General features: G+C 45.1%; 1 protein-coding gene across 1 annotated transcript in view; it reads left to right on the forward strand.

Annotated features, from left to right (window-relative positions):
- LOC147709543 (fucolectin-like) overlaps positions 1–21,155 on the forward strand; it is a 247,264-nt gene that overhangs the window by 160,893 nt on the left and 65,216 nt on the right. The gene's annotated exons all lie outside the window — the stretch shown is intronic.

The raw sequence follows: 21,155 nt of genomic DNA on the forward strand, positions 1-21,155 counted from the left end.
GCCCTCTAGACCCAGATCCTGCGGCAGCATCACCCATTTCCCTCACATATTTCCCGCCCTTAGATCTCAGCCATTTAGAAAGTATCATGCAGCAGGTCAAATCAGGATCACCTACTGACCCGGCCCCTCTGCGAGCTCTCACCCCGATCACCAGTCAGATCTCACCCACTATTCGGGACCTGCTTAACTCCTCTCTCCACGCTGGCATCGTCCCGCCTCTATGGAAGAGAGCAATGGTCAAAGCTCTATTAAAGAAACCTAGCCTTGATCAAAACAATCCCTCCAACTATAGACCTATCTCTCTGCTACCCTGGCTCAGCAAACTACTAGAGAAGTATGTCAACTCAGTCCTGACACACTTCCTGGAATCAAACGACAGACTCGATTCCTCACAGATGGGCTTTCGGCCCCTTCACGGAACCGAAACAGCCTTGGTCGCAGTGACGGAGGAGGCAAGAAGGATCTTTGACAGCGGTGGGTCATCGGCCATCGTTCTCCTCAACCTTAGTGCCGCCTTCGACACTGTAAACCACAACATTCTTCTCCACCGTCTCAGTAGGATAGGCATCTCGGGAACGGCACTCACCTAGCTGAGATCCTTTCTCACAGACCGATCTTTTCAGATATTTGAGAGAGATTTCACCTCCTCCAGCAAACCCCTGAACTGTGGTGTGCCCCAGGGCTCCTCCTTGAGCCCCACCCTTTTTAACGTTTACCTTAGCCCTTCGGCTGATGTCGTCCGCCCCTTTGGAGTGAAAATTATAACCTATGCGGATGACACACAGCTGGTGGCTGCACTGGACCCCCCTCTCAATTCCCACCACAGCCTACACAAATGTTTGGAAGCAGTCCCCACCTGGATGTCGGCCTCCTGCTTAAAACTAAACAGGGAGAAAACAGAGATTATGCTCCTGGGAAATACCATCACCAAAACTATTGACTCCATCTGGCCCCGTTGCCTAGGCTGTCCCCCCGAACCCAAAGAACAAATCAAAAGTCTTGGCATTTGTCTGGACAGAACACTCAATTTCAACTACCAGGCAACTAAGCTTTCTGCTACATGCTTCGGACTCCTGAGGCTACTTCGTAAGATCCTCCCCCTTCTCCTTTTCCACTCAAGACGGATCATGGTCCAAGGGCTGATTCTATCTCGCCTTGACTGCGGAAATGCACTATACCTCGGGCCCCACAGTCCACGCTCAATAGACTCCAAATTGTCCAAAACTGTGCCGCCAGGACTCTCCTCGATATCCCGTGACGAGTCTCAGTCAAAGCTCGACTTAAAGATCTCCACTGACTTCCTGTGAAATCGAGGATTGAATTCAAGGCCATGTGTATTGCCCATCGCTCCTACTGGGGAACAGGCCCCGCTATCAACCGCCCCCTTGTAAATGCCTATCATCCCAATCGTCACCTCAGATCCGGGACATCTTATCTCACCACAGTGCCCCGAATCAAGAGAGCCAGGTGTGGAGGCCGGTCGCTCTCCTAAAACCTAGACAAGATCTGGAACACTCTCCCCTCTCAATCAGATCAGAGCCTAAACTGCTTACTTTCCGAAGGCTCCTTAAAACCTTGCTTTTTAATAAATCATCTTAATAAATTTGTTTTAAATTCTAGCGTACTCCGCCTAGCCCAACCTCTGCAGCGCTGGAACACCCCCGGGTAGCCATCGCGCTTTATAAATTATCTTTTCATTTCATTTCATTTCATGAATTCTATATAAATACCACTTAATAAATTAACATATTTATTTAATTATAATCAAATTACCTCCCACCCTATTCCCCCTATAAACTCACAACCCGCTACAGAATTATATTACACAAAAATTAAATACCATAAAATTATTTAATTATAATAATTTATAAAACAAATATACACTTTTCACACATATACTAAAATAAAAAATACTTTAAAAGATTAATATTAACTTACCTCAAATTCGATTTTTTTGTTGTCTATATTCTGTCATTCTATATTTTTGTTGTCTATATTCTGTCATTCTATATTTTTGTTTTCTATATTCTGTCATTCTATATTTTTGTTGTCTATATTCTGTCATTCTATATTTTTGCTGTCTATATTCTGTCCATTCGATATTTTGTCCATTCTATATTTTGTATTTCGATATTTATGCTATTCTATTCGATATTTTTGTAGTCTATATTCTGTCCATTCGATATTGTGTCCATTCTATATTTTAAACTCGATATTATTGTAACTCAATATTAAAAACTCGATAGTTTGACTGTATACCAGACTAAATATCTCAACTAGTGATCACAATTTTTTGTCTGTGATTAATCAGATTCTTACACACATTAGTTTATTCCTCATTAGTTCATTTTACTTTTTTTTGACTGTGTATAACATGTCAAATGTATAATTGATTTGAACTTAAACATAAAGAAAAATGTTTTCAAAACATAACAATATTACATCATCACAGTTACAATGTAACCAAACAAATTGACATGAAATTTCTTTGAGCCCAATGCATTTCGGGTTTGTGATCCCTTGTCATGGGCGAAACCTGTGAAGAAACAAATAATTGAGGATGGACAGGAAGTATGCACAAAGCAGTCACTATGCAGCAAACAATTGTTGGGTTTTAAAGAAGTAAGTAATTGTGATACTTTTAAAGCACAAAGAGTGGAAATCATGGACTGCTAAGCGTCCTGTGCATGTTAAGTACTCAAGTGACACTGACTGTTTGATGTCATAACCAGGGAATATGTAAAGACTGGTGGGGGTGACTATAGTCCATGCTTTTATGCACCTTAACTCTGTCATGCATTTCAGCAGTGTGAATATAAGGAGGGAAGTGTCCTGCCGCTACGAGCGTGTGCTTCTCATTATGTTTGAATAACTTTTTTCACTCCAAATCAAACTGAGAAGATACAACAATGCTGACCATATGTCCCACAGTACGTTAGGTCTTGGGAAGAAACAAGGACCTGTGTAGATGTTTTAATTGCCTACACACCATTAGAAACCCGCAGTGATAACAAGTTATTATACTTGTAAAACGCAACAATACGGCAAACTCTGCTTGGCTGCTCTTGGATACTGACACACCGCGTTCATCCAAACTGAAGAGAAAGCATTATTACGCATGTTAGCCACTGCTTAAGGCAAACTACCGAATAATCAGTTCACTATGACGCGATCAGTATTCTAACGGAAAAACTTAAGAGGAATGGGGGTAACACCAATGTAGACTCAGTCATCAATCTCAGCACTCAAATGGACAAGAGGCTACCCTGGCTGCATCCTTCCTGTTGACACTTGACATGCGGCGAGACACTTCCTTAAAAGCACCTTATTGCGGAGAACGCGTGTGAAACAGAATTCACTAATAAACTGTGGGCGCCATCTTAGAGTATGTCCACCTCGGAACATCGCTAGAAAATTCGCTGTTAAAAGTGAGTGAATACAAATGTACAATATATTTAAGGACGAGGTCACACCCATGAAAACATGTAGTATAACATGATCGTAGTAGCTAAAAAAGAAAGCACTCTACTGGATGTGAAAATCTGCAATAATCACTCTAAGACGTAACATGTCATTTCCGTATACTGAGATATCCATACTCTAATTCCACCTGACGTCATTTCTATGAGTGTAAAATGCTCCATGTTCAAGAATGTTGCAACTTGTGTCAAAATCAATTACTTAACCTTAATTTAAGGTCATGACTAGAGTAGAGGTATATGGCCTTTGCAGTGTAAGCTAGAGATACAGAAAATGTTGGTTGCAAGCATATCTACAATGTACAAGATTTTGAAGTTTTAAGTGTGTTAACAGCATATATCAGATCTTGATATGAAACACAAAGCCAACAATTTTTTTAAAGCACATTAAAATCCTAACATAGCATCTGTATACTGTACACAGTCATGTGTGGCTCTCAAACTTGAAAATCAGTTGCCGTTAATAAACATAACTTAACGGTTTGTGTGTGTGCTCAAAGTATGTTTCTCAGTACTTAAAGCTTGTGCTAAAATTGTTTGGTGTTGGACACAGGTTTTACATCTAATGAAATAAAATATGACATCTCACATTTATCATTGAGCCCGCGGGGCATTAAGGAATTTAACCCTTTGATCTACACAGCTTCTCTTAGTAGAAGTCTTTTTGTGTTGTCTACACCGGTTATCATGGCTACTTTTTCAATGATTTGGAACTTCAGTTGAGCGATCATGTGCCGACATTTCTCATAGCTAGATTTTAGGTCGTGATTTTGCTCTTGTGCTCCGTCAGACGTATTTTAATTTTTCTTTCGGTCTTTCCAACGTAAATCAGACTGCAGTGACATTTAATGGGTTAAACCATGTTAGTGGAATTGCAGTCTGTAGTATCACAGAGTTTAATACGTTCAACTGTTCTGGGGTGTAAGAGGGTATCGCCATCAATAACATTAATGCAATGAATTCCATTTTGAACACTTTCTCATGCCAGTAGTTTTCCATGTGGCCTTCCTGATTTTGACTGATGTTAATATTTCTTTAAGGTTGCAGGATCTTGTGAGAGCGAATAATGGTTTGTCTTTAAAGATCCCATGAAAATATGGTTCTTCTGTTCAATAATTCCCATTGATTATAGATTGTCTTCTTTATTTGGTAAGAAAGGGTTGAGTATCGAGATACAAAAATCACACGATTGGCTGTGTTCCTGTTTTTTTTTTGTAGAACTCCCTCTCTGTCGTGGAACATGGCACTCTCTGCATGTTTGGTCAACAAGTTATGGGGAACAGTTTCCAGTGTGAAACGGCGTGTTTGTAAAAATTGTAAAAATTGTAAATATTTCCCGAGCAATGGAGGGTGAAAGCTATCAAACACAAATGCGTTAATGCGATCGATGATTTCTTGTAGATCTTTGTGTCTCTATTTCCAGCCATTCATCTAAGAAAGCTATACCAGATTGGCTGATGGTGCATGTGAACTGTATTCTTTGATCTTTTGTGTGGAGTATCCTGATGTTCTCTACTAGTGCTTCCTTGGTGTTGTTCCAAATAAGAAACATTTAATCTATATAGAGCTATTAAAACACTAATCCAATATGCCAAGTGGTGTTAGTTAGAAAGTAGTCTTCCTCGATTTTCGCCATGAAGGTATGGGCATATGATAGTGCTCCGGGAAATCCCACTGAGGTTCCGTTCGATTGTAAGTAGAATCAGTCATTCCATTCGAAATAGGTGTCCTGGAGAAACAATTGCAAAACTTCAATGACTAAAGCATTCTGGTCGTAATCGGACATGATAATTTGCCATTAGGAAAAAAATATAATTTTTTTATGGTAACAACGATTGCCTTTCATTCAGTTTGTGCTTTATATGGAGGACAATTCTAATTAAGGTAGCAAGGAAGCCGCCCCCACAAAAAAAAGACTGCACATGTAAAGTTTCATGATTACTACATGCACAACTAAAATACACATTTATGGTCTCATGCTTTTGTAGAAGAATAAACAAAATTGGATAATAGCTCCCTAATAACTTTCCACCCACTTGATTAATCACCACAATACTTTCCAGACCTACAGCATTTTCTACATTTTTAGATGATGTACATGTTTGTGGTGCTTTTTTTTTAGGATGCAAAGAAAAAAGGAGGTCCCAAAACGCGATTTTCCTCCAATGCCTTTTCCATAGACTATTGCATTTGATTAAGCGCAAAAACAGCTGAATGGAATTACATGAAAGTTGGCAGAATTATACTATATGGTGCAGAGATGATGCTTTTTGGTGACTGTAGTTGAGTAGGGTAAGTATTGTTCTAAGTTACGAGGCATTTAAACTTTGGGATAGCTATCACTGCAGTACTTTTGCGGAACTTCACAAATGTTTGCAGTATATGGACGTAAACGTATTTAAAAATATTTTTAAAAATCTATAATTACATTTCCCTAAATATTACCACTTTAATAAAGTGGTAGTAGGTAGGGACCTCCCACTTGCTTAGATCGAAGGCCCTAACACGGAACACAGCCGAAGTGTAGTTAAAAAGAATATAGCCGCCTTTTCATTCTCAGAAAACAACCATTACCCAATTATATACTGGCTTGTCACTGCCATGTACTATGGTATATTGAAAAGTATACCCGCCCAAACTAAAACTAAGGCCTAACTGTATTATTGGATTATGGTACCCTTGCATCACATGGAGCGCAAGCCCACCAAGGAAGGCCCTGCTTTGATTGGTAAATTTGGAGAAACTCGAGACAGCGTAATTTGTTGTCTTGAGTTACTCTGCACACCATAATCTACATTGCTGCTAAATTTCACTTACATCTGTTTGCCACACCGCTCTGCCCACACACTATATGCTATTTTACTCTATGTCATTCCACTCTATGCCTCTCCACTGTATGCCTCTCCACTCCAAGCTATTACACTGTATGCAATGCCACCGTACGCCACTCCAGTCTATGGTACTCCATTGTACGCCAATCCACTGGATGCTACTCCACTATACGCTATTCCACTCTATGCCGTTCTACTGTACACCACTCCACTGTACTGTTTTTCACTGTATGCCAATCTACTGTACGCTACTCCATTCTATGCCACTCCAGTGTATGGGACTTCAGTCTACACCACTCCATTATACTCCACTGTACTATACTCCACTCTACATTATTACCCCCAATGCCATTCCGCTGTACAACACTCAGCTCTGGAAAGTATCGCTCTGTGCCGAGCGGGTGTTTGGCGTTGTGGGCGGTGTGCCATTGTCGCCACCACCCCCCTCCCGAGACCCATGGGGTGTGGATATTTTAAATAACAAACCACAGGTTCCTCATATTTCGAAGGAACGCTCACTTTTACTGGTTTCTTCTTTTTGCACCTAATTTTACACTGAACTTTTTAACTTTCACGTCCTCTGGCTAGGGTGGGCCTTAGCACGCCCACACCACCTAGGTACACAATTACATGGTCCTGATGAAAGCCCAGTAAAATCTACACACATATGGGCAGAAACATGTCGACCCCCCTCTAAGTGGAAAATACCCAACACATTAGTTGGTAAATTTCCCGACACATATATTTTAACTAATGCCTGGCTAACCACAGAATAAAGTTTTTTGTATGGTACAGCTTTTGGCATTTTTTAATTCACTTATTTTTCACATTATTGTCACGAAAAACCAGCTCCGCAGTAATCTGGCGTTGCAGCACACCAGGGAGGCATTCGGCTTCTCCTGGTGGGCCCGATGCTGAAGCATGTCACCACCCAGGGTGGTGAGTGAGGGCTTCTAAAGAAATCCCTGAGTGACTTTCTTACAGGTTGATTTCATTCATCTTTTCTCATTAACTGTGCTTAATGAAACTCTTCCCTGGCGACACTCTTTTGTTGTTTGATATACTACTCCACTCAATGCCACTTCATTCTATGCATTTCTTTGGACCCCTCTCTAATATATGCCACTCTACTGTATGCTATTGCACTCTACCCCACACTTCTGTATGCCACTCCAATCTACACCACTCTATTATACGCCACTCCACTGTACTGTACTCCACTCTACATTATTACCCTCAATGCCATTCCGCTGTACAACACTCAGCTCTGCCCCATCCACTCTACGTTATTAGGCTTTACACAACTCTACTGTACACTAGTACACTGTATGCAACTCCAATCTATGTCTCTTCAGGTTACACCACTCCAATGTACGCCACACTATTGGTCCCTCCACTCTACCCCACTTCATTCTTTTCTATTCTGTTGGACACCACTCCAATGTCGGACACCCCACTATATGACACTCCATGATATGCTTTACACTCTACCCCATTCCAGTGTGCGCCACTTCAAGCTACAGTACTTCACTGTACTGCACACTACTGCAATGTACGCTACGCCAATATATGCTATTCCAGTCAACACCACACCACTATACTCCACTCCACTCTATTCTATTCTACTTTACACCATTACTCAATACTCCACTCTACGCAATTCCAATGTATGCCACTCCATTTTATTTTATTTTACAATGTACACAACTTCAGTCTTTGCCTTCTACTCTATGGTATTCCACCCTACCCCACTCTACTGTACACCACTCCACTGTGTGCTATTACACTGTATCCTACTCCACAATACACCACTCCAGTTTAAACTACTTCACTGTACATCACTCCACTCCACTATTACACAGTGTGCTATTACACTCTACACAAATCCACTGTATGGCACTCCAGTCTGCACTACTCTATACTATTCCACTTCATGCCACTTCACTCTATGCTACTCCATTCTACTCCACTTCAGTGCACTCTCCGCCATTCTATTTAACTCCACTCTACAAAGCTCTACTATACTCCATGCTACTCTAGTAGACTCTATCTCCATACACTCCGCTGTCCAAATTAGCACTCATCTATCTGTCCGTACACTCTATTGTACAATACTCTACTCCACTGACAGTTTCAAACACTGTACAACGCAGCCCTCCACTCTACTGTATGAGACACCATTACAATTTATAACAGCTTCCTTGGTTCTACGCTATGCTACTTCAATGTATGCCGCTCTAATCTATGCTAATCCACTGTACCCTACTCCACTCTACACCACTCCACTGTAAACCACTCAACTCTACGCTATTACACTCCACTCTTCTACAATCCATTGTCGCTATTCCAATGTATATCCCTCTATCGTATGACACTCTCCTACCCTCTCCTCTACTTTCTACAACTCCACACTTTAAAAGTCCACCACACTTCATGGCACTCTATGACACCCCACTCCAGTCTATCCCTGTACTTTCCAATGTCTAATTCTTTAGTACACTCTAGGCCCATACACTCCAATGTATAACACTCTGTTCCACTATACAACACTTTTCTATGCGACCCAGCTCTAAGATCTACTGTACAAGACCCCACTCCAATTTATACAAGTTTAATACCTACCCTATGCCAGTACACTCCACAGAATGCCACTATACTCTATGACACATTAATAAACTCTACGATACTTTACTCCACACTATGTTCCACCACTCTACTTTACTCTACTCCACTGTATAAGACTTTAACTGACTCTGTTTCACACACTACCTCAATCTATGCAACTCCACTCCACTCTACTACATTGAGCGCCATTCTCAGACACTTTACTCTATCTATACCTCTTCACTTCACCGTACAACACTTTTGCACACTGTATGCCACTGTATAACATTCTATTCCATGATACTCTAGTTAACTATATGACAATGTACGCAATCCTTCATATGGCACTGTACTCCACTTTACTCCATTCTATTCTGACACAGTACTCCTCTCTATTCCACTACTGCACTGTACACCACTCCACTCTGTGCCACTCAATGACATTGTACTGTATGCCAATCCACTGTACCACTCTACAAAACTAATAGACACCACTTCACCCTATAAAAATCAACTAGACCATATGCCACTTCACTCTACTGCAGTGTACATTACTTTCCAATAGTGTATAACACTCCACTACACTCTACTGTACAACACAGTACTCCAATACATGACACTTTACGCAGCTGTATACTGCGCCACTCAACTCTACTGCACTCCCTGCCACTGTAGTCTACAACAGGTTACTCCACTCTATGACCCTTTACTCTCTTTACCCTACTCCACTACATTGTACTCCACTACACTATATTCCACTCTACTACACTTTATCCCACTCAATGTCACTGTACTCCACTCCACTCTGCGCCACTCCACTGTGCAACACTCTACTGCACTGTATGCAACTCCACTCTATGTTATGTTAATAAAATTTATTGAACACTTGTATACCCTGAGGTGTCTTGGCCCTGAGACTAGGAAGAAACGTGACTGGATGAAGATATCAGTTATAAAACAGTCATGTTTTAAGCTCCTTCCTGAAGGAGAACAGTGAGGGCAGGGATCTAATATGAGGAGGGGGGAAGAGTGTTCCACGGTTAGCTGTTTCCTTGATCAGACTTCTTCCCACCCCAATTTAATTTTCAGAATCTGGGTGTTACAATTAGTTTTGCCCCAGCAGAGTGCAGGAGTCTGGTGGGCTGGTACCATTTAAAAAGATGCTTAAGAAAATCAGGGTCAGAATTATTCAAGGCTTTATAGGCAATGCAGAGAGCCTAGAATTTGATAAGGTTTCTTACTCGGAGCCAGTGTAGTTTATGAATTTCCTTTGAGACAGATTTGAATTTGGGTAAAACTGGTAATAATCTGGCAGCTGCATTTGAATTTGGGTAAACCTAGTAATAATCTGGCAGCTGCAGGTTTAACCATCTGCAGTTTGTTTAGATATTGAGCTTGGATATTCACATAAAGACAATTGCAAAAATCCAGCTTTGATAACACTAATGCATATGATAATGGTCCTTCTAGTGTTAGTTGGAAGAAAAGGAAGTTTTTTCTTAATTTCACGTCAGCTTATTGCCAATCAGGACACCTATATTCCTAGCTTTGTTATGGGTTTAGATAAAGCACCTGATTCTTCAGGCCACCAGGGTCGAGGCCTACGCTGGCAAAAGGCTACCAAGCATTATTACCCACGTTTTTTTCGGATTTAAGCTTCAAAAAATGTTTACTCATCCATGAACTTACCTCCTGCATACAGTCATGGAATCGTAATGAAGTAGATGGCTCATTTTTGAAAGCTGACACAACTAATTTTTATGCTCACTGTGTATGACATCATTGTCAAGCCAAAGTTTTGAATCTGGGACGCTAGCTGAGTCACATGAATATTAAATAATGTTGGACTGAGTGAGTATCCCTGTGGGTCCCCAGAGGGAAACACTGTACTACACTCTGAGACACTGCACTCCACTCTATGCCCATCAACTCTAGGCCACTGTACTACAATATATGGCACTAGACAGCATGCCACTCAACTTCTCTCTGTGATGCCCCACTCCATTATATGACACAGCACTCCACTCTACGATACTCTCCTCCCCTGTACTCTACGGCACTCCACTTGACGATACTCTACTATATGATGCTCTACTTCACTCTACAACACACACTCTACTCTGCTCTATGATAGCCTACACCATCCTACTCTACTGATCGACATGCCATTCCCCTGTATAACTTGTTGCTTCAGTCCAATATGAGAAACACCATGCCACAACCCTATATAGCACTTTACTACACTGCACAATACTCTACTACACTCTATTCTGCTCCATTAGAATCCAATCTACAATATTGTAGTCTATGCAACAGCCTTTGTAACACTCTTTTCCACTGTAGTGTTGACAATCCACATTACAACTCTCCACTTGCGACACAGATTCTATGATTTGAAACACATTTTTATTAAAACACTTTAAAAAACAATGGGCCCGATTCACACAACTTACTTAGACAAAATCCTAAACTTACTACTTTTGGTATTCACAAAAGTTAGGATTTTGTCTTAAGTTTGTCTTAAGACAGAATTAAGACAGACTTAAGTTAGGATTTTGTCTTAAGTCTGTCTTAAGCCTGTCTTAAGTCAAACTTAAGACAAAATCCTAACTTCTGTGAATACCAAAAGTAGTAAGTTTAGGATTGTGTCTTAAGTTAGTTCTGTGAATCGGGCCCAATGGCATGTAATGAAAAAGAACAAAGGTTACAGATTAGTTATATTCAGGAAAACTTATTTTCCCTATAAAACCATGTTAAAACTACACAAACATTAGCATTTCTAAAGTTATCTACCACCTTCAAAATATTATAAGTGGTGTACCTTGTTACACACTCTTTTTAGCTCGCTAAACAGATAACACTAACTATAACTCACTGATACAATCACACTTCATCATTCATTAAATCTTTATTTCGGTTAGAGTAACCATAAAAGAATACAATTCATTAGAAACATCAATATATACATCAAGTGCTAATAATCCGAGCAAAAGATAATTGAGATACACATAGTTTTTTTTTTTTTTTTTATAAAAGACCTTTATTTTTGATAGCACCAACCGTCAGCATAAAGTGGCATTGCATTTCAACAGCGCAGTTCACAACACTTCGCGAAGGCCCAGTGGGCAATTCTGTAGAGCATTATACACAGCCTGAGTGCCGGCATCCCGGAGGCCCGGCGGCGCAAGGTGATGGAACAGAACAGTATACGCCCATCTTATCGTACCCTGAGAGGCTGCAGCTGAGCAATTAGACAGTCGGCAATCATACAATTCAAGTGTAGTTTTGTGGTCTTGCAACAACAAGAAAGGGAAAGGAAAGAAAGTGAAAAACCAGAAAGAAACTACCCCTAAACAACCCCAAGGCCCTCCCCGTTTGCCATCGAGCACGTTGCTGGAGCCTCTGTTATTCGTCCTATGTGAATGGTGTCATGTGTGTCCCAAGTGTGTGACGCACCCACCCCCCGCCCGTGCCATCCACTAGTTCTTATCTCACCCAACCCACCCTCCCCGTGTACCACCTGCACCCTCCCGTATCCACGTCTTGCCAGGAAACTTCAGAGCTCCCCTTGCGGCAGTTGTCCCAGGTCCAAATCATTCTCCAACTCCCCGGCCTGAGGTTCATCTGCCTCCGACAAGTCAGTGTCATCCCCCTCCCCCTTTAGTAGGTGTTCCCTGTAGAGGTCCCAGAAGGATTTCGGCCTGCTCCTGGGCGGCAGCAGCTCGCTGTACAATTCCGTTTGTGTGCAGCAGTATTGGAGGTCCCTAAGCCATCTCGTTTTGGTGGGGAGTGGCCCGCGCATCCAGCACGATGCCCCGACCCTTCTGGCCAGCAGCAACGCTACATCCACCATCCTACGCAACGAAGGGGCCAGTAGTTTGGAGAAGCCCAGCAGCGCGAGCGCTGGAGATCTCTGCAGTGGTTCCCCCAAAATCCCGCCAAGCTCCGCAAAGACCTCCTCCCAAAAGGAGCTCACCCCCGGGCAAAGCCAGGCCAAATGAAAAAAGTCAGCAATCTGGGCCCGACAGCGCTCACACTCCGAGGAGCCACGTAAGCCATAGCGGTGTAGCCGTTCAGGGGTATAATATACCCTCTGCAGAAATTTAAAGTGCACCAACCGGTGCCTTCCATTAAGAGAAACTTTACGGGTGTTGGCACAGCAGTAGCGCCACATAGCGTCATCTATAGGGGATTGGAGATCCGTTTCCCACGCCGCTCTAGGAGCAGAGACAGGCAACGCCTGGTGCGAGGGTCCTAGTTTGTTGACCATAGAGACCAGTTTAGTAGGAGTTTTAGTCTTAATGATATACGTCAATTCAGGGACCTCCTCAGGCTCCTGTAGCGAAGGGCCCAGTATTCCTCGGCAGGCTGATCGGATCCTATGAAACTGGAACCTTTGCAGCAGCGAGGGAGCCGGGGTGACAGGGGGGAGTTGTTCCCAGGTTTTCAAGGTACCGTCCAAGAACAAGTCCTCCATAGTCTGTACGCCTAGGGCTTTTAGGGCCTCCGTTACCCCTTTCTCATTGAGCGGGTCAAGCCATAGGGCCCAGGCCACCGGCATCTGTGGGGAGTACATCAATTCACATCCCCGCTCCCTCATCAGTGCATGCCATGCATGGTTGGTCGCCTTGAGCGAGTCCATTTGTCCGACCGCCCGGTCCGGTGGAAGACAGATCGTGGCCGGCAGGGGGAGAGGGTCGGCGAACAGCCGCTCTAGGATGAGATGTGGTGTACGTGTATCTCCATGGATCCATGAGTGTAAGTGTATCGCCTGAGCCACTCGATAGTAGCGCTCCAAGTCTGGCGCCCCCAGTCCCCCCATTTCGCATGGGAGTGTCAGCGTCGGCCATTTGACTCGAGGCTGCTTCCCGCCCCAGGCGAGCCTTACCAAGACCTGTGTCAATCGCTTAAAGAAGACCCTCGACAATACAACCGGAATGTTAACAAAGAGGAAGAGGAACCGGGGAAGCACTACCATCTTCATGAGGGCAATCCTACCCAACAAGGAGAGGGGGAGTCTGATCCAGACATCCACATCATCCACCAGTTTGTTGAACGCGACCCCGTAGTTGTCTCTGATCAGGATCTCAGGATCCGTGTGAAGGCGGATACCTAAGTATTGTACCGAGTCGTTAGTACACTGTAGGGGGTATTCCTTCTCGAAAGGCTTCGTGACTGGGGTCAGGGGGAAAGCAATGGACTTGTCCCAGTTTACTTTAAGTCCAGAAAGCGCTCCAAATCGGACCACTTCCCTGAGAATCGAGGTCAAATTGGTTTCTGGGTCCCGGACATACAGCAAGGTGTCATCTGCATATGTCGAGATGCCAATCTTGTAGGTGGGGAAGCTGACACCTTCCAGGCTGTGGTATTCCCGCATTGCGCATGCTAGCGGTTCAGCCACCAGCGCATACAGCAGTGGTGACAAGGGGCATCCCTGTCGGGTTCCCCTACTGATGTGTATCGGGTCTGAAACCCTGTCACCCAGGCGCAGTCGGGCCGGGGGGTGGTGATAAAGTGCCCCTATCCTCTGCAAGAACGGTTCTCCCAGTCCCAATTTTCGCAACACTCTGATCATGAACGGCCATTCGACGGAGTCGAACGCCTTTTCCATATCCAGAAATATCGCCAACGCTGGATTCTCCTGTTTAACGTGCTGTATCGTACCCAGTATCGTACGGATGTTATAAGTCAGGTTTCGGCTAGGCACAAAACCAGACTGCTCCGGAGCCACCAGGTCCGGTACCAGTAGAGCCAGTCTGTTGGCTAGCACCTTTGCATACAATTTCGCATCTACGTTCAGCAAGCTGAGCGGCCTGTACGACCCACAGTGGTCCGGAGATTTCCCCGGTTTCGGGATCGTAACCAGCAAGGCCTCTCGCATGGAGGGCGGCATCTCTCCATCCTCGCAGATGGTATCAAAGAGGGTGATCAGGTGCGGTAGCAGGAGGTCTTTAAATGCCTTGTAAAAGCCTACCGTGAGACCGTCAGAGCCTGGGGCGCTCCCCGACCGCATGCTTCCCAGTGCATCTAAGATCTCGTCTTCGTGGAAGGGGGCCATAAGAAATTCCCTGTCTGAGTTCTTGAGGAACGGCATTGAGATGTAGTCCAAGTAATCGTCAATTTCCGTTTCCGCACCCCCCGCCTTGGAACGATAAAGTTCCGTATAATAGCGCCGGAACGTCTCCAGTATCTGGTCTTCCTCAACTACCCTGTCACCCTCCGGGGTCTGCAGTTCTTCTATCACTAATGGTCTCCAGGAGCCCTTGACCATGCGGGCCAGCAATGCCCCCGGCCTCTCTCCCTCCCCGTAAGCTCGGGCGGTGGCGTACTTGCCCATGTAAAGGACCTCTCTGTCCGCAAGCGCGTTGTATTCCGCCAGCAGGGGTGGGAGCGCCTGTCCAGCGTCTTCCGCAGAATTAGCCAGTTGTCGTTTCTCTAAGTCCGCCAGCTTGCTTTCTAAGTCGGAGAGGTCCCTCCTAATGGAGCGCAGCACGCTGGAGTGTTTGGACATGGCCATTCCTCGTATATACACTTTGAAGGCTTCCCATACAGTGAAGTAGCTATCAACCGATTCAAGATTGGTGGCGAAGTAGCGTTCTATGTCTTCCGCCATCTCCCCGCGAAAGGCGTCGTCTAGCAGAGCATAGGGCGGGAAACGCCAAGTGTAAGGTGGGATCCCCTTCCTGGCGGTGGAAAGACTGATCAGGACTGGGGAATGGTCTGATAGTGTGCGCGGGAGGACTGTACACGAGCTGATGCCGCCAAGCACTGAAGAGGAGGCTAGCCAGTGGTCAATTCTAGTATGGATGTTGTGATAGGCCGAGTAATGCGTGAATCCGCCCTGCATAGGGTGTTTGTCCCGCCACACATCCACTAGGTCCAGTTTTGTCATCTCCGCTCTCATGTAGACAGCAGACGCCACTGGCCTTCTAGCAGGGCCAGCGGAACGATCCCGTCAGGGTCAAATACAAAGTTGAAGTCCCCCCCCATAGCATTCTGGAGTATGCGTGTGCCCTACATGTGGTCGACAGTGTTGCATAAAACTCCGGATTATCATGATTGGGACCATAAACGTTCACTAATAGCAGGTCTAGCCCCTTGCCCGTACACCTAGCAATCACATATCTACCCTCTGTGTCCACATGTATCGGGGTTAGTTTCAATCTCGAGGAGGGGTTAGCCCAGGTGATCACGCCACGCGCGTGTGTGGTGAAGCCTGCTGCCACTATATTTCCCGCCAACCCTCTAGACTGCAACATCTTACTATGTACAGGTAGGTGTGTTTCTTGCAGCAGGGCTACATCCACATGATGTCTGTGGAGAAAGCTCAGAACCTTCCTCAGCTTGCGGTGGTCGTTTAACCCTCGTACATTCCAGGTCAGCAGGGTCAGTGCGCGTCGGGCCTGTGGGTGCTCAGACACTACAGCAGCCGACATCGCAGATCACAACGTATCTTAGTAACGCCGCAGGCGGGTGGCGCGCCACATCCCAGGGCACCAGTACCCAAGGCAGTCAGACAGTTACTCCATTCACACGCATTCACTCCAAACCAGCTGCTCCTAGCAAACCACGGACCTCCCAACATTCGAACAACAACAAACCCTCCAAACCCGGTTCCAGAACCCGCCCCTCTGTCCCCTCCCCACCCACAGCTGACCTCCCCCAACCCGGCCAGACAGAGCCCCCTGCAAATCCCCATCAACTCAAGAACCTCAAATTGTTAGGCAGTACAAGTCCCAACTCCCTGGGGAGTGTCTCAGCCAAAAGTACAGGGGCAAAGCGTGCCAAAACAGCATAGAACCACCAACGGTTTCAAAGTTTATCTCCAGTTCTGCACCCCTGCCAAGCCCCAAAGTAATCCAATGCCTTACACTGAGCTCGCCCAGTTCCCCCGTTCCCCCCAAACCCGTTCTCAATGTCAATACTTTGAGCGCCACTCCGGCACTTGTAGTCTGTCCCTGCAAAACAGGTTGCTTCGCGGTGTGGACACTACTCCCGTCTCATATCTAGTGTTCCAAAATGGTTCCGGTGGACAGCTCACCTTATGGGATCGCGCAGTTTCCTTGTGGCGGCATGTCCGACGGCACTATCCGCCGTGGGGAGCGACACATACTGGGTGCACCGCTTCAGTCATGTTCCTCCAAGTTCGATGCTGCCCCCGAGTCCTCTCCGTGCTGCTGTCGATGTTCCTTACGTTCCCTAGCCCACGTTTTCAGCGACTTCTGCAGTTCCTTAGGGTCCGTGAAGAAGTACGATTTCCCTCCAGTGTTAATCCTCAGCTTGGCATAAAGCATCGCGTAGTCAAGTCCCAGGTCGCGGAGCTGTTTCTTATGCGGTACGAACTGACGGCGCTCCTCTTGCACTTTGGCCGTGAAATCGGGGTACAGCGATATGTTCATGCCTTCCATCTGGAGCTGGCCTTTTTCCCTAGCCAGCCGCAAGGCCGTGTCCCTGTCCCTGTAGTTCAGGAGCTTTGCTATGATGGGTCGGGGAGGCGCGCCAGGTTGAGGTTGAGGGCCCAAAGTGCGATGTGCTCTCTCCACGATAAACATTGGGGAGAATGCCTCCTCCCCAAGCAGCACTTTCAGCATGTTCTCCACATAGAGCTCCATCCTACCAGTCCGAGTCGATTCCGCTACTCCCGTTATACGAATGTTCGATCTGCGGGAGCGCGCTTCTAAGTCCTCGGCCTTGTCACGGATCACTTGGAGCAGCCTGCCGAATTGCCGACGGTCTTTGTCCCACTCAGTCTGCGCCTCCTCGGCCTCCGTGAGGCGCCTTTCCGCCATATCTAGGCGCTCCGCATGTTTGTCTACTCGCTCCGCCATGCGGTCCATGCGATACGACAAAGCGTCTATCTTGGATCCCACAGCCTCGATGGCGGCTATGTCGAGAACGTCTCCTCCGGGAGGCTTCTTGTGTAGGCCCCCGCAGTCCGCGGATTTTATGCCAACCCCTCCGGGTTTGCTGGCGACGGTGTCCTTCTGGCTGTAATGTCGCTGAGCGCGCGCTCCCAGGCGAACCAAGGCGTGCCTCCCAAGGTTCCGCAGCCCGAGTTCAGTCGGCACCGAGCTCGCCCTCTCCGTTGAGGTGTGGCTGAGAGGGGTGTCGTGGCGTTGGCTCTAGGGTGGTGCGGCGGGGCTGGGGTGGGGGCCTCCCGTGTGTCCCGGCGGCAGCGAGCCGAGTTCAGCACCGCTCGCCCCGGCTCCTCCAGTGTTTTGGGGCCGCACGTCGGGGACGTCGTGCGGACTGCTCCGCAAGGCAGGCCGCGGCTTCAGGCCTGGTCCGCTATCTCTCTCCTTCCCGGGACGTCTCCCGGTTTTCTCCGCTACCCACGGCCGCTCCGGACCGCTCAATCGGGTCTGGGGGTACCAGGGGTCACCAGGCACCGAACACAGCTACGTCGGCATGCGATAGGATAGTTTATCAGGATATTTTAGGGGCTTAGGCGAGGAGCCGAAAGCTCACACGTCCGCCATCGACGCTGGCTAGCTCCGCCCCCCTGAGATACACATAGTTACTTGGGCTATTTAAGTGTGTGAAAAAAGAGTTAGCCAGGGGAATCAAGTTTACAGTAGATTTAAAATTCAAAAATATCAGGAGATTCATATTTACAAAATAAATTAATACAATGAATATATTAAAACATTAAAATAGTTAGGAAAGAATCAAGGAACATGTTACAGGGGATAATTTGACCTAGATTAAGTGGGGACTACTATAATACAAATGCATTTTAATTCATTACGCTAACAGTTGGAACAAAGCTAGAATGGTATTACATTTTGAGACCTTTTTTCTTCCTCACTATCACTACTGCAAGAAGGAACCTGCTCAAGCTGAATACGATGGTCTGAGAAGTATCCCCTTTGAATACTCTTTCCCCATCTTTAATTTTCCGAAAGCCTAAAAGTAGGCAGATGGGTTTAATCCACTTTCTCCTTGCTTGCAAGTACGCCGGGCATATAAATATGACATGGGCCTCATCCTCCTTAATGTTCATATCACAAAGTTCCCAGTGGTCCGAGTTACTTTTATTCGTTGGCTCTGACTTACACACCCACTTAGAGGTTCTAGATTTTAATTGTAGAATTTCATAGCTGTACTTTAAATACTGTGATTTTGCCATTGAGGGTAAAATTTCATCCATAAAACATTCAAATTTACATTCGCTTTTGACATCAAAGAATTTAAGAGTCAATTTACCGATTTTAGAATTTTGGAGAGGGTAACTAAAGATATGTTCCCAGTATTGTACCTTTAATAACTTTTTGAACTAAAGGTCAAGGAATCGGGGTCTGTCCAAAAATTGTTTAAACCTAGTTTTAGGAACCATTTTTCAATGTGCAATAGCCAGCTTATTCTAGCAGTATTTTTTATCTGTAAAATTTCCTTAAGAGCTGCTCTGTAATCCACTAATTCCTCAGTGGACCAAAGACGGACCCAAAAGAGTAGCGGGCGTAAGGAAGCATGGTCATTGGAGCGTCGTACATTTAGATCCCAAAATAGAGGAATTAGAGGAGTACAGCCTGGGGCAGCTAAAAGTTGTCTAAATAAACTATTGTTCTGTATTGAAAAGGAGTCTCTGACTACATGGCCCCATAGTTCTGCCCCATATAGGGCAGCAGATTGAGCTTTATATTTATATAGTTCAATAGCGGGTGATACTACCTTAGGAAAGCTACTTTTGTGCTTCCTTATTATGAGAGCTTGGCTTTGTATTAGCGTTAGCCGAGACTTTTCTATCTGTTCATTTTAGAGTCAAGGCTGATACCCAAATATTTAAAATGTTGGAGCTGTTCAATATTCTCCTTATTTACACTAAAAACTTTTTTAAGACCTTTATGCGGGTTGATGGACATACCCTTCGTTTTTGAAGAGTTAATTTCAAGATTTTTGTCCAAACAGTACGAGTAAAATGCATTTAATAAGTTCTGTAATCCTTCAGGGGTCTGAGAAATTAAAATCGTGTCATCCGCAAATAGTAACGCCGGAACGGCTTGACCATTCGACTTGGGAGAGTCATGCTCGCAGCCCAAGCGGGTGTCTGGGATGTCGTTGACATAGAGAGAGAAGAGAGTTGGTGCCAAGACACAGCCTTGCCTTACCCCTCCATGTCAATTTTTTCTGTCAGTTCCCCATTGGGTCACCACCTTACTCTTGCGTAATTACCCTCATGCAGCCTCATTAGCTGGTGTAGTATATCACTGGGGGCTCCCATGTCTCTTAATGATTTCCAGAATTTGCCTCTTGGGACCAAATCAATGGTGGCCCTGAGGTCCACAAAGGCTACATATAAATGAGGGTTCCTTATATTAATATATTTCCAAACTAAACATAAAAATATAAAAACCTGATCCACTGTGCTAATTTTAGCTCTAAACCCTGCCTGGTATTTTGTTAAAATAGAGCTATCTTCAATCCAGATATTGAGCTTATATAGGAGTTGTCATGCAAAAATCTTTTGAAGTACATCTAGAAGGCTAATTGGTCTATAGTGGGCCGGGTTAGATCTATCACCCTTCTTGAAAATATTTATAATTTCGGCACTCCGCCACGTCTCCGGTATTGGGGCCCCTCTTATGATGTCATTACTAAGTAAATTAATGTACGGAGCCCAAAGGAGATTTTCATGTTTCCAAAGATCCCCAGGAAGTCTGTCTGGGCCCGGAGCTTTGCCCTGTTTGACTGCATTGATGGCAAGTATGGTCTCGGACAGGCTAAATGTTAAAGGAGTAATACACGGGTTAGCTTGAAAGTTCCCTAATGTACACTCGTCCTCATCTTCCCCACTACACGAATACAGGGATGAGAAATGCTTGACCCAGACACTTTCTTCAAGGAATCTATCCCTTGATGGAGTATTTTCTTTCGAGCCACTCGCAATCAGCTTCCAAAAAAGGGACTGGTCTTTTGTTTTACATGCTGAGAGCAGGTCTGTCCAGACTCTACCATCCCATTCTCTTTTTGCGAGGTCGAGTATCTGTTTATAATGCAACCTTTTCTCCCTAATAATATTAATCTGGTTATTGTAGGCTTGCAGCAATTCGGCTTGTAGCAATTCGGTTTTAGCATGAAGGCAAGCTTTATTATACCAACGGCCTTCCTTCGGGTTAAGTTTTTTTGGGCCCGCATGTGCCTGTTTAGTCCCTTTTAAAAAGATCTCTCTAAGCTGTGACATTAGGTGTCTAAAGGGAGGTGGTCGCTTTCTATACGGTGGTCCACATTTAGATCTTGGAGA

Source organism: Lissotriton vulgaris, chromosome 6, assembly GCF_964263255.1.
Source record: "Lissotriton vulgaris chromosome 6, aLisVul1.2, whole genome shotgun sequence".
Lineage (NCBI taxonomy): Eukaryota > Metazoa > Chordata > Amphibia > Caudata > Salamandridae > Lissotriton > Lissotriton vulgaris.